Source organism: Lissotriton helveticus, chromosome 10 (assembly GCF_964261635.1).
Source record: "Lissotriton helveticus chromosome 10, aLisHel1.1, whole genome shotgun sequence".
Taxonomy (NCBI): domain Eukaryota; kingdom Metazoa; phylum Chordata; class Amphibia; order Caudata; family Salamandridae; genus Lissotriton; species Lissotriton helveticus.
In genome coordinates, this window is record NC_136071.1 from 573,169,423 (window position 1) to 573,181,462 (window position 12,040).

Below are 12,040 nucleotides of genomic sequence, written 5' to 3' on the forward strand. Positions count from 1 at the left end.
CTTTTTTTTCCCATTTTTACAAAAAACACTCTAAATGCGTTTTATGGTATAGATTCATTTCCACATTACAATTGCAAAATTGGCATATGTAAAGGATCAAGGAAACTTATAAAAAGTAAAATAAAAATAATAATAATACCACTGGTACAAATGAAGTTTGGGGAAGTTCAGACATTCTGGCAATTACAATATTTACAGTTGTGCAGTGTGTGAGTTATTTACAAAAAGTGCTATTTATACTTTATTGTATTCCTGCCCTTGATTGGAAATAATATCGCTATTTAATCATTATGTCTCCCTTAGGGTCGTAAAGTTTGTTTGTGTAACTCATGATCTGGTGTGGTTCTGGTTGCATAGTGGGCCAGTGCCCATTGTGCAGTAGATTGGTTCAGCCCCTGTGGGCTAACATTATCCGTTCCTTGGGTCTGGGACCAATCTTGATGGGGTGGTCGGCTCAGCAAGTGCATGTTTGTGGTGACACCTGGACTAGATATGGAGGGCAAGAAAATATTAAAGTAAGGATGATGATTACTAAGTGCTTATGTGCCACTAAGCCTTTGTTTATTTGTGATTGTGTGGGTTACTGTGATATAAGTTTGTCCTACTAATGTGTTCAAAATGTAACATGAGGACTTGGGTCAGGAATGTGGGAAGTTCGCATTGACATGTTAGGGGAATTCACTTCAAAGGTGGACACTCATGGCTTCATCTGAGTTCAGACCGTTAGGGGTCTTAGATTCAAGTAGGATGATATATCTTGACTCTAATCTCCTGAGTGCGAGTAATCTGTTTCCTCCTCTAGTATTTTTTGGAACATTATCGATCACAAAATATTGTAGATCCTCAGCTCTGTCTTTGTGGTGTGTGTTGATGTGCCTTGCTACAGGGTAGGCCGGATCATCATTATTGATTGCCCGTAGGTGTTGGAGTATCCTTAGATGGACAGGATGTATTTTGCTGCCTACGTATCTCTTGCGGCAGGTGCACTGTAAAACATATATCGCAAAGTCTGTTTTGCATGTGTAGTTGTTCCGTATCTCTAGTAGTGTTTTTCTTAGAGGGAGCTCAACTTTGCTTGTGTTCACACCGTATCTACAGGCTTTGCACTTTGTGCACTTATAGAAGCCTTTCGCACTTTTTAGCCAAATTGTGTCTTTCTTTTTTTGTGGTATGTTGTGTACTAACTATTCCTTCATGGATTTCACCCTTCTGAAGGTTAGTTGAGGACGTTTGGCACAGAATGTCCCAATTGTTGGATCAGTTCTTACAAGTGGCCAATGTTTGTAAAGGATTTTGCGCAGCTGGTTGAGGTATGCATTGTACCCTGTGATTAGTCTTGGTGTACCTGGTGATTTTGATGGTGGTGGATTGTCTGGGGTTTTAAAAATAAGGCTTTCCCGGCTCTTTGTTTCACATTTCTGCTCAGCCTTGATGAGAGTCTGCTGTTTGTAACCCCTAGTGCGCAGTCTTTTGAATAATTCCTGTTTTGATTCTGCAAAGCTGTTTTGTGTACTGCAGTTACGCTTCATTCTTAAGCATTCCGCGTAAGGGATGCTATTGATGAGGCTGGTGGGGTGGAAGCTGTTAGCGTGCAGTATGGTGTTTCCTGACGTAGGTTTTCTATATGTTTTAGACTGTATCTTGTTGTCACAGATAAAAAGTTCTAAATCTAAAAACATGATAGATTTTATATATTTTATATATATATATATATATAACATGTGTGAAACCTATGTTTTTTTCAGTGAATTTCTAAGGTTTTTTAAATGCTAATTCCTAACTATAACGTGGCTGAAACTTATGGTTTTTTCAGTGAATATATATTACTAGCTTACCCGTCATGCGTTGCTGCGATCTCCGAAGAAAGGAAATTCAAGGAAACTCGTTATGATGACGTTCAATTTACATTGTGTCATTTTTATTGAAACGTATTCATTTTAATATGGAAAACATTTCAAAGTGTCGTTTTAATTCTATTTATTTATTCGAGTGCTTGTAGATACACGATTTTTTGTTTTTTCGTCTGGTGCGTACATCAGTATTCGAAAGATTATGAGGGCCCTGGGGGGCCGATATTTAAAAAACTTTTATGCCAGAAACCTTCACGGGAGTGTACTCATCAACTTTCCAAAGTTTCCTGGCGATCGGATGAATGCTGTTTTAATTCTATTTATTTATTCGAGTGCTTGTGGATACACGATTTTTTGTTTTTCCGTCTTGTGCGTACATCAGTATTCGAAAGATTATGAGGGTCCTGGGGGGGCGATATTTAAAACATTTTTATGCCAGAAACCTTTGCGGGAGTGTACTCAACAACTTCCCCAAGTTTCATGGCGATCGGATGAATGGTGTTTTAATTCTATTTATTTATTCGAGTGCTTGTGGATACACGATTTGTTGTTTTTCCGTCTGGTGCCCGTGTTGGGGTCCCTGCCATGTGTTGGGCCATCGTTGGCGGCGCCAACCTCTGCCGCCTCGTTTGTAGGAACCGGTGCTGGAGTCACTCGAGGCAGAGCTGTCATCAGCTGATGAGTCAGTGGTGTTGGAGGTCTTGGGTTGTGGCGTGTAATCATCCTCGGAGTAGGGGTATATTTTTGAATAGCTAAATATTTTCAAGTCCTTATCAAATTTTTGATCTTGGCTTGTGTGAGGTACTCTTTATATTCATTCATCTCCTTGTTTTGGTCTTCAAGTTTCTTTTTGTATGCGGTTATTGTCGTATTGAAGTGGCTCTCAGTAGCCTGGATGTCAATTATAGGCCCAGTGCTGACAAGGGGGGAGGCATTGTACTCATGGACAAGAAAGATTACGACACGCAATGTCGCAGATTGCTGAGCGATACAAGAAATTACAAAAGACTGGAACAGGACCCCACCAATACACTACAAACAACCATCCAAGCACAGGTAAAGAGAGGTAGTGAAGCAGAACACATCTCCAAACAGGAAGCAGAATACCTGTGCCCACAAAAGGTAAAAATCCCATACTTCTACACGGTACCCAAGGTACACAAAGGCATAACCCCCCCCCACCTGGCAGACCCATAGTGTCTGGCATCAATTCCCTTCTTGAGCCCCTTTCACGATACTGCGACTACTTCCTCAATCCTTTAGTGCAACAAACTCCCACCTACATTAAGGATACCAAGCACCTTCTTCGTGTGATCAACAACACACCGTTTGACCTCAACACCCAACTATTGGTTGGATTAGACATTGAAAGCTTATATACCAGTCTCCCCCCGGACACAACTCTGCAGGTACTCGGGGACATCCTTACGCAGACATCCTGGCCATATCACACTCCCAGGTATTTGTTCTACAATGTGCAACGCTCGCACTTAAAGAGAATTATTTCGAATACGAAGGAGCTTTCTACCTCCAGACCAATGGAACATCCATGGGCAGCGCTTTTGCCCCCAGCGTTGCGGGGTTGTACGTCCATCATTTTGAACAAACACATATTGCAGCCAACACCAACCCCTTTGCGAACCACATCCTCAAATGGCGTTGATATATAGACGGCATCCTCATGATCTGGCAGGGGTCTCAATCAACCCTGGAGAAATTCCTCACATGGCTGAACAGCAGGGACCCTTACCTGAAATTCACAAGCACCTCTAGCGCTAACCAACTCGCCTTTCTAGACCTAGACATTACGGTCAAAGAAGGAGCGTTCGTCACCACCACGTACTATAAACCAACTGCCAGGAACTCTGTACTCCACTTCACGAGTTTCCATCCCCGCCCACTCAGGGAAAACCTCCCCTACGGACACTTTTTGCGTATACGCAGAAACTGTAGCCATAACGCAGACTAAAAAAAACAATCCTCCGACCTGGCCAAAAAACTCGAGGAACGCGGCTACCCAAAAGCCATCATTTCCAAAACCAAGAAAAGAGCTCGGAACCAGAATAGAGATGCCCTCCTTGAAACCACAGAAAAGGAACGCCAGGAACAGCCAATCACCTGTGTAACAACGCACAATACAGCTTCTAACGAGGTGGCCAAGCTGATCCGCAAAACCTGGAAGATCATAAACTCAGGCCAAAGACAGTGGGACTCCCCGAGGTTTGCCTACGAACGGTCCCACAACCTAAAGGACCAACTAGTGTCCACCCGCCCGAGAACACAGATCAGACCAGAACCCAACACTATTCTGAGCACTTGGGGTCTCCCTAAAGTCACCGGCCACTATCCGTGCTATGACTGCAGTGTGTGTTATCTCACTAAACACACTAAAACCTTAGAACTTGAACCCAACAAAGTCTGGACCCAACGCAGTCACGCTAACTGCAATTCACGTAAAGTGGTATATCTCCTCACATGAACCTGTGGTCTCCGCTACATAGGCATGACCACACGCAAAATATGCACTAGAGTAACGGAACACAGAAGCACCATCAGGTGCAAAAAGAATATTAGCAAACTGACCAATCACTTCATCACTCACCATCACACCCCAAATGATCTAACTTGGACTGCAATTGAGCAGTTGCCGGAAAATGCGGTGGACAAAATGAAGGGTTAAACGATGCAATTTCTTGGAACTCCATCACAGGCTAATAATGCTTGAATGCGTAATTCCCCCGACTTTAGTTACCCCTCGTGGACCCCAACCCCCATGCACATGTGCGATCTGCGCTCATTGGTGTTCATTATATCTCCAACCGCGCATGCGCCTGTCACGCATGCACAGACAACCTCTTAGCACATGCGCGAGTATACTCCAACCGCGCATGCGCTAAACAGAATCCATAGCGTCTGCTACCGTGCATGCGCCTACTACGCGTTCCACGCCCGGGGAAGTCTTTCTACCCTTACTCCCCCATCCAGGTGACAATCATTAACGCGCCAATATAAACAGGCAGACAACCAACGCCCAGATCACCGGAGTGTAAAGACGGCGCCACAGGTACACGGCAGGCTCTGATCATAAAGACTGTGAGTCTGACGATCCCTGGACAGAAACCTTGGGTAGGCACTTTTCCTCCCTACAGGTCTCCTAACCCCCAGTGGCCAACTATTTCTCCCCACAGGGTCATCCCCTTGTCGCTTCACTCCAGGAAGTATTGGCTGCTAATTCTCAGCGTAAGAACAGTTACCTTACGCCTTGCATATCACACTGTATATCTTTGTGTGTGATTCCCTTGTTCTAGTTTCACTACGCCTAATTAGATGGCGATAATCACCCTAACGGTACCACCAGCACCGTTACACTTTGGTCGACTTTAGTCTACCCACCTTGCACTTTGGTTTCGGCCATTTTTCGTGTGTATGACTTTAAGCAACTTGCCAAGTGACTCTTTTTACCTATAAGTTTTGTCTATGTCTTATTTGTTGTATGTGAAGGTATGCATGAGAAGGGAATCCCCCTCTCACACCTAGAAAAACACCTTAGTGAGTGTAACACATAGTCTGTATTACACCAACCACCCTTTTTAACTTGCACCAGCACTTTTTTTAGGTCCTGAGGAAAGCCAGATTAATCCTAAGGCACTGGCTGAAACATGTCGACCGATAATGGATGTAGGAGGTCGTAACTCACCACCAAACATCCTCTTGCCTTATTTTTAACTGCTGACGGTGGCCCAGTTATTAAAATTTCATTTACCCTCGGGTACTGGGACCCCTGCCAAGCCGTTTTAATTGTCACGTCACTAAACCCCAACACTGCACTCTCAGTAATATACCAGCTCCGCTGTAATCAGGCGTTGTAGCACACCCAAGACACATTAGGTGTTACTGGGTGGGCCCGATGATGAAGCATGCCACCAACCAGGTGGGTGGGTGAGGGCTTCATGAACACACCAACAAGGTGCCAACTGACAAAACTAGTCATAGTCCAACCCATAAAGTCTTACACTTGCCAGGTTGACATGGCATTTTTAAACTGCGCAGAATCTGCAGTGGCAGGTCTGAGATACCTTTTCAGGGCTACTCCTGTGGGTGGCACAATAAGTGCTGTAGGACCACTAGTGGCATTCGATTTATAGGCCCTGGCACACTCAGTACACTTTACTAGGGACATACCAGTAAGTGAAATATGCCAATCAGGGAGAACCAAGTGTAATCACAATTTACCCAGGGAGCACTTACACTTTGACACTGATCAGCAGTGGCAAAGTGTCCAAAGCATCTAAGCCAGCTAAAACGAAATCCAGCACAGCATCAAAAATACAGAAGGTAGAGGCAAAAATACTGGGGAAACCACGCCAAAGATGCCAAGTCTAACACATGTCACCTCCAGCTGAAAGGTGAGGAGAACTACCCACCCTCTTGGGAGTTCTCATCACTAAGGTGAAAGAATCTAGACACACCATCCGCATTGGTGTGTTCTGTACCAGTACAGTGTTCCAACGTAAAGTCCATTCCCTGTAGGGAGATGAACCACCTCAACAGTTTTGGATTCTCACCCCTCATTTGCATCAACAATCTCAGGGGCATGTGGTGTATCTGAAGCCGGAAGTGAGTCCAAACCAAGTAGGGTCGAAGGCTTTTGTCGCGTCAAAGAAAATCGCTGCCATGGCAATTCAGAGGCAACGTTATTCATGATAGTAAAAAGAGTCCGCAAGTTATGGGAAGTGGCTCTTCCGGGGACAAACCCGGATTGATCCGGGAGAATAAGATGTTCCAACAGCAAAGTCAATCGTTTAGCTTCAATTTCGCCAGAATTTTTGCATCACAGTTGAGCAAAGATAGCGGCCGGTAAGACCCGCTTAGGTGGGCTGGTTTGTCTGGTTTTAGCAGGGATATGATGAGGGCATATCTCATTGACGGGGGGAGATAACCCACTTCCAAGGACTCTTCATAGACTTCTCGAAGGACAGGGGCCATTATGTCAATGTAAGTTTTATAAAATTCGACAGGGATACCATCCATCCCTGTGGCCCTACCGGATTGTAATTCCATTATGGCCTCACGCACTTCGTCCAGTTCAAACGGTGCGCACAAAAATTTGTGATGCACATCACTGAGCCAACCAAGAGCTACATCTCCTAAGTAATCATCCAGCTGCACACTCGGGGTCCCTGAGGTGGTATATAATCCTTCGTAGTGACTGGTAAACTCTGTTAGTATACTAGCCGTATCGCAGCAGCGCGTCCTATCAGTTTTTTCCAGTTCCACAACATAGTTGGAGTAACGTGGTATACGGACGATATCCGCCAGTGTTTTGCCCGGTCGCTCCCCCTCTCAGTATCTGCGAGCCTGCCAGTGTTTGCCCCTGAAATGCACCTCCCTCTGCGCCTCTTCTGTGTATTCTGTGAGTTTGGCCCTGAATTTCTCCAGCGTTTCTTGATCTGGAGTATGCTGTAATGTTTCTTCCAAACTCTTTAGGTCTCACTCTATCTTGCCTAGTGTGTTAGTATTATCTCGGAATACCCCCGCCCCTTTGGAGATGCAATATCCCCTCAGTGTAACCTTAAAGGCCTCCCAAATGGTCTCTACGTTCTGCACCGAGCCTTTGTTTCATTCAAAGAAATCCAGTATCTCTTTGCGCAGTTCCTCCTGGAAGACAGTCTCCATCAACATTTTGGGGTTCAATCGCCACGCACTGCGCGGCGGGCTGAAATCCGCCGAGGACAGTGCTAATCTGACAGGTGCATGATCAGAGTATGTTCGGGCTAAGTGCTGTGCTGTGCAGATGGCAGGCCCCAGTCCTCAAGAAACTAACCAATAATCTAGCCTCGCCCAAGTGGCTGAGTGAGCTGTAAAATGTGTGCCTTCACGTTTCGAGGGATGTATGTGCCTCCATGCGTCACGAAGGTGGTGTTCTGCAATGATATCTCTGAGCAGTGCACCCGCCTTGGTGTGATGATGTGGAGCGGGATGCAATCTATCAATAGACGGGGCATAAGTAACGTTGAAATCTCCACCCCAGACTATGTGATTCGACCCAATAGTTCTCACCGCTTCCCATAAGGAGAAGTAAAAGTCCGGGTCGTCCACATTGGGTCCATAGCAACACACCAGTGTAACTGATTCCATGCCTAAGCGCCCCCATACTATGCAATATCTGCCCATATCATCACTCATTGAGCCCACCAGAGAAAAGGGTACTTGTTTTTTAATCAATATGGCAGTGCCCCTAGCGTAGCTGGAATAGGAGGGGAATACTCTGTGTGTAGCCTATCTGGAAGCAAATATATTAGACTGTTGGGGTAGAAAATGGGTTTCTTGCAACATTGCCATGTGCGTGTTGTGTCTATCTAAATATGCGAGCACCTGGCGCTTCTTCCGAGGATCTCCTAACCCCCTAACATTCCACGTGATAATATTCAGCTGTGTCCTATGATCTCGAGCCATTCGGTCGCCACAGAAAAAAGAAAAGAAATACCAATTTCATCGCTTTTCGCCATACCATCACAGTGCATGTCATGTTTACCTCGAATCGCTGTGCAACCAATATTACTACAACTCCCACTAGTAATGTGCATTTTCCTGCCACATGGCCGCATATGCCTACCAAGGTCAAAACATTCAATCCCCAAACATCCCTGCACTTCCCTCCCCCCCACTGAAGCAACCCCAACCTGCCAGTATCAAACTCCCACCCCACCCCCCCTGAACAATTCCCCAACCAGGGATTTGCTATTGCCCCGATCCTGAGGAAAGGGCAAAGAGCCCGAGGGTATTTCCCGCTGGGGGCCATGTCTAAGTGGCGGCACATCAACCCCTCACACCCCGAGCCAAAACCATCAAGGCAGCAACCCCTGTAGGTGTGGGAAGAGGGGTGCCCAGCGATCTAGTATCAGGCACTTCGGGGGGGACATGTTTAGTCACTGTCCAGGAAAGGTCATTTCCCCCAATCATATACATCAATACTCACGAGGAAAGCCACCAGATTGGCAATGTCAATATTGCCGGGAATGTTCATTCCTCCTCTTCATCTGCTGCCGCACGCGGGGAGTCTGGAAGGCCCTCTTCTTCTCCCCCCTGTTCTGTTCGATTTTTTGAGCTGTTTGAGGAAATCTTCCACTTGTTGTGGCTTCGTGACCAGCAGTGGAAAAGTGCCCAAAGCATCTAGGACAGCAAAAACGAAATCCAGCGCAGCATAAAAAATACAGAGGTAGAGGCAAACAGTCAGAAGAAACCAAGCCAAAAGGCCCAGTCTAAAACAGGTGCATTGCTAGAGTTATAGTCTCGCCTGCCACAAACTTTCAGGCCGCTACCTTACTACCAGGGACAAAGTGAAGTTTCAGTACCTTTTTGCTGTGGTTACCGCTGCCAAGGCTTGTTGGTTGCCAATCCCGCAATTAACCCTCGCACTCGATTCTGCTTCTACAGGAAACACCGCACAACCTTCATACAACATCAGCCGCTGTGTATCTGTTGTATTTTTGTATTCTGTTTCTTGCAGCACTGTGTAAACCCAGCATCCCTGCGGCTCACATTCAGCACCAAGAACAACCAGGACACCTGCACCTAAACTCCACAGGCTAGGAAAAACTGATCTGACTGTCGTGGCCTAGCCCAGGGTTCTGCATGACCTTAACCCTGTAAGCATTCCACATAACTCAACCTGCAAGTGACCTATTGTCACTAGTAGTTTTTCCCATTGACCGCAATGTGTTCTTTTTCATGTATTATTTTACACTGCCTTAAAATTGCTTCACAAAACTTTAACTTTGGGTATATGTATGCTATTCTGTTCATTTTGGTGTCTAAATTAAGATAAAATGGACTCTATTTTTATAAAGTGGTCTCGGATTTTTCTTGAGTCGTGTCAATTACTTATCATCCCTGTTGGTACTCTGAAATGCATAACACATTCCTCTCGTAAAGCCTGACTGCTCTTTGCCACACTACCAGGACTGAGCTAAGGATTTATTAGTGTGAATCAAAGGAGCATCTTTGGGGTATTGTGATAGTATTGCATGGTGAGGTGTACCCCCACACCACATAACACTCCACTATCCCACATCTACCCATCTACATTGAACCAGTACAACATCGTTAAAAAACACTTGTGTTGCACTTTTTTGTCCTATCAACAAATAGAACAATATAACACCATATATACCCTCTTGTGGTTCCCTGCACCTCACTATGTATGTGTGCTTTTTAGGATGAGCCTGTAACAGCGCGCATGCGCTGTTTTGGTGAAGACTTCAAGTAGGGGGTTTAAAAACTAACCTAAGAATCGCACAGGCCCGTGCGTGTGCTTTTTGTTTTGGCCCCACTATTGGCCTTTGTGTGACTCTTTTTAACAAAGACAGCACGCAATTGGCCGGTGTTGGTTACCAGCAGGCCCGACATCTGTTTGTAATTATCGTGCACATAGGCGTGCGTGATAATAGGAAACAAATGTCTCGGTGTGACGTGCGTGTGCGACCACTTGTTTAAAAAGTTCCTCGAAGCCAGTCGCTAAATGAACGTTTCAGCGTGGCAAGGGCAACATTACATTAATTATTGTCGGTGCAGGTGTGTTCGTCATCTGATACCTGTTACCTTGATGCTGGTGGGATTTCATTTAGAAGGAATGTACAAAATCCTGTGTACTTTTTTACTTGCACAATTATCTATCTGGTCCCGGCGATGAAAGAAGTAAACACATGCTTTAGTTTCTGGATAGTATTTTAGGTGCCGCTTCTCCCCGCTAATGTAAACACGTTTATGTGAGATTCCTTCCTGGACTTTGCAAAAAGCGCAACATCTGGTCCCCCCTGAGGTTGTGATTTACTCTGCGAGGGTCTGTACCAGTAATTGAGGCCCACTGTCCACCCCTCATGCGCACATAAACCGTTTTGCTTTGGGGCCCATCCATCTTCGCTGTCGCTCACTCCCCCGGAGTGCCTGAGTCATGCACATGGAACCCCAGTGGATAGGAACGGATCACTGAAAGAATATCGACTACCACAATATCGAGTACCCAAAATATCGAGGTGAAAATATCTACTACAAAAATATCGAGTTTGTATGTACAAACAGGTAAGTACAAAAATATCGACTACAAAATATCGTTTACAAAAATATCGTTGTAAAAAATATCGACTTTACTAAAAACAATGTTTAATTACATTAATATAAAAAATTAATTACTAAAATATAATTAACAATACTTAAAATAACTTTTAATAATTAAATATTTAATGAAAGTAAAAAAAATATATATTTTTAATCATATTTCTTAAAACATATATATATAGTAACAACATTTAATTAAATAATAGGCAATATTGTATATGTACCCCAAAAACCCAAAACTGACCCTGAACCCTAAAAATACCCCTTTACCCAAAAACTAAAAACTGACCCTGAACCCTAAAAATAACCCTTTACCCAAAAACTGAAAACTGACCCTGAACCCTAAAAATACCCCTTTACCCAAAAACTGAAAACTGACCCTGAACCCTAAAAATACCCCTTTACCCAAAAACTGAAAACTGACCCTGAACCCTAAAAATACCCCTTTACCCAAAAACTGAAAACTGACCCTGAACCCTAAAAATACCCCTTGACCCAAAAACTGAAAACTGACCCTGAACCCTAAAAATACCCCTTTACCCAAAAACTGAAAACTGACCCTGAACCCTAAAAATACCCCTTTACCCAAAAACTGAAAACTGACCCTGAACCCTAAAAATACCCCTTTACCCAAAAACTAAAAACTGACCCTGAACCCAAAAAATACCCCTTTACCCAAAAACTGAAAACTGACCCTGAACCCTAAAAATACCCCTTTACCCAAAAACTGAAAACTGACCCTGAACCCTAAAAATACCCCTTTACCCAAAAACTAAAAACTGACCCTGAACCCTAAAAATACCCCTTTACCCAAAAACTGAAAACTGACCCTGAACCCTAAAAATACCCCTTTACCCAAAAACTGAAAACTGACCCTGAACCCTAAAAATACCCCTTTACCCAAAAACTAAAAACTGACCCTGAACCCTAAAAATACCCCTTTCATTTAACATATTTAGCAATTAATCAATTAAATAAAATTAATTACCAATTACATTTTAATTAATTAACAAACATTTTTTAATTAACAATTAATTAAATATTACTACCAATTATTAAATTAACATATTTAA